This window comes from Bos grunniens, chromosome 7 (assembly GCF_055505025.1).
Source record: "Bos grunniens cultivar Pamir isolate PY7600 chromosome 7, Bosgru_T2T1.0, whole genome shotgun sequence".
Lineage (NCBI taxonomy): Eukaryota > Metazoa > Chordata > Mammalia > Artiodactyla > Bovidae > Bos > Bos grunniens.
This window is the reverse complement of record NC_141171.1, coordinates 8,602,565-8,605,697: the sequence shown is the minus strand read 5'-3', so window position 1 is coordinate 8,605,697 and position 3,133 is coordinate 8,602,565. Positions and strand designations below refer to the sequence as shown.

General features: G+C 38.4%; 1 pseudogene; it reads left to right on the top strand.

Moving 5' to 3' along the window:
* Positions 1-1,935: 1,935 nt before the first annotated feature.
* LOC147368256 (olfactory receptor 7A17-like) lies at positions 1,936-2,868 on the top strand (annotated as a pseudogene).
* Positions 2,869-3,133: the final 265 nt, after the last annotated feature.

Below are 3,133 nucleotides of genomic sequence, written 5' to 3'. Positions count from 1 at the left end.
ACCTGTGCCCTGGGGTTTCAGCAGTGGCAGAGAGACCACCTCCCTCCTCAACATGTGTGACACCACTTCTCCTCAGTCTTTCAGGTCCATTCACTTGCAACACTGCTTCTCTGTATTTGAATTGAGCACAGGAAACAAGCACCTTCTTTAGGGCCTTTGCCTTGGCCATTCCTTCTGCTGGGCACACATGTCCCCACATAGACCCAATCTCTCCTTTGTGCCTGTCGTTAGTTTCGTCACAGAATCTGTCACCATAGGATAATATATAATTTTACTGTCTGTTTAAATAGTCATTCTCTGTTTTTATGTCCTGATTCATTTTTTCAATTTATTTTTAATTGGAGGATAATAATTACTTTATGATGTTGTGCTGGTTTCTGCTATACAATAATGTGAATCAACCAGAAGTATACACATATCACCTCCCTCTTGAGCCTCCCTCTCACCCCACCCCGTCCCACCCATCTAGGTCATCACCAAGCACAAGACAGGACTCCCTATGTTACGTAGTGGCTTCTCACTAGCTATTGATTCTACACATAGTATATAGATGTCAATGTTATTTTCTCAATTCGTCCCCCTGCTTCCCCTGATGTGTTCACAAGTCCATTCTCTACATCTGCATCTCTATTCCTACACCTCAGATAGGTTCATCTGTATCATTTTTCTAGATTCCATATATATGCATTAATGTGCAATATTTATTTTTCTCCTTCTGACTTACTTCACTCTGTATAACAGGCTGTAGATTTGTCCACCACCCTTCAGTTGACTCAAATTAGTTCCTTTTTATGGCTGAATGATATTCCATTGTGTATATATACCACAACTTCTTTATCCATTCATCTATCCATCTAGGACATCTAGGTTGCTTCCATGTCTTGGCTACTGTAAATACTGCTGCAATAAACATTGGGGTACATGTGTAGTTTTAGTTTATAGCTTTCTCAGATTATATACCCATTTGTGGGATTGCGGAGTCATATGGTAGTTTTACTCCAGTTTTTTTAAGGCATCTCTACACTATTTTCCATAGTGGCTATATCAACTTAAATTCCCAATATATATTCATTCTCTATCATTGAAATGAGACTTTGGGGACTTTTGCTTTTTAGCACCTTTTACTCATTGCCTAGACAGTGCTTTAAAACGATAGACTTTGTATTACATTCTTGAATTACATTATGAAATCTCATTAAAAGTGTAAAACTCATGACCCTTATGATAAAAGCTGGTTGGGGAAAAAATTCCACATTATGGAATTATACCTTCAATGGGCTATACAAAGTACACAAAATATCAAATTAATATTTGACAACAAAATATAAATTTGAAACACCATTTTGAATATGTGAGTAAAACAAGTTTGTGTGAAAATTAACCATATTATAGCCTTTCTTTCCAGAAGTCACCTTCCTGCATGGAACCAGACAATGATACGCAAATTCTAGAATTTCTCCTTCTGGGACTTTCAGAGGAAGTAAAAGTACAGCCCCTCATATTTGGGCTTTTCCTCTCCATGTACCTGACCACTATGTTTGGAAATCTGCTCATCATCTTGGCCATCACTTCAGATGCCCACCTGCACACACCCATGTACTTCTTCCTCTCCAACCTGTCCTTTGTGGACATCTGTTTCACCTCCACCACCATCCCAAAGATGCTATGGAATGTGAAATCTCGTTAAAAGTGTAAAACTCATGACCCTTATGATAAAAGCTGGTTGGGGAAAAAATTCCACATTATGGAATTATACCTTCAATGGGCTATACAAAGTACACAAAATATCAAATTAATATTTGAACCAGACAATGTCAAATTAATATTTGACAACAAAATATAAATTTGAAACACCATTTTGAATATGTGAGTAAAACAAGTTTGTGTGAAAATTAACCATGTTATAGCCTTTCTTTCCAGAAGTCACCTTCCTGCATGGAACCAGACAATGATACGCAAATTCTAGAATTTCTCCTTCTGGGACTTTCAGAGGAAGTAAAAGTACAGCCCCTCATATTTGGGCTTTTCCTCTCCATGTACCTGACCACTATGTTTGGAAATCTGCTCATCATCTTGGCCATCACTTCAGATGCCCACCTGCACACACCCATGTACTTCTTCCTCTCCAACCTGTCCTTTGTGGACATCTGTTTCACCTCCACCACCATCCCAAAGATGCTATGGAATATCTGGACACAAAGCAAAGTTATCAGCTATAAAGAATGCATCACACAGATTTATTTTCTCATCCTCTTTGCAGTGTTGAACATCCTCCTCCTGACCGTGATGGCCTATGACCGCTTTGTGGCCATTTGTCAACCTCTCCACTACACAGTCATCATGAACCCCCAGCTCTGTGGACTACTGGTGCTGATATCCTGAATCATAAGTGTCCTGAATTCCTTATTACAAAGCTTAATGGTGTTGCGACTGTCCTTCTGCACAAACATTGAAATTCCCCACTTTTTCTGTGAACTCAATCATATGGTCCAACTTGCCTGTTCTGACACCTTTTTTAATAACATAGTGATGTATTTTGCAGCTGTCCTGCTGTGTGGTGGTCCCTTCTTTGGTATCCTTTGTTCATATTCTAAAATAGTTTCCTCTGTATGCAGAATCTCATCAGCTCAGGGGAAATATAAAGCATTTTCCACCTGTGCATCTCACCTCACCATCGTCTCTTTATTTTATTGTACGATGCTTGGAGTGTACCTTAGCTCTGCAGCTACCCACAATGCACACTCAAGTGCAACAGCCTCGGTGATGTACACAGTCATCACACCTATGCTGAACCCCTTCATCTATAGCCTGAGGAATAAAGACATGAAGAGGGCTCTGAAAGAATTGTTTGTGAAGGGAACTATATAAAGGTCAATTGTAAAACTGAAGAAGTACCTAAGATTGAAGAGGTCAAAGCTTTGGAGTCAGATATTGTGACTGTTTGATCAGACTATGAAAGCAGAACTTGCTACTTTTATTTTCTTGAATTTCCATTTCTTTGATTTCAACTTTTCTATATTAACTTGTAGCTCATTTTAATAAGCTTTCTTCTTCCTTTGATATCCAGCAAATTTTCCCTTGTTTTATATTTTTTAATTAATTTTTTTATTTAAGGATAATTGCTTTAGAGAAT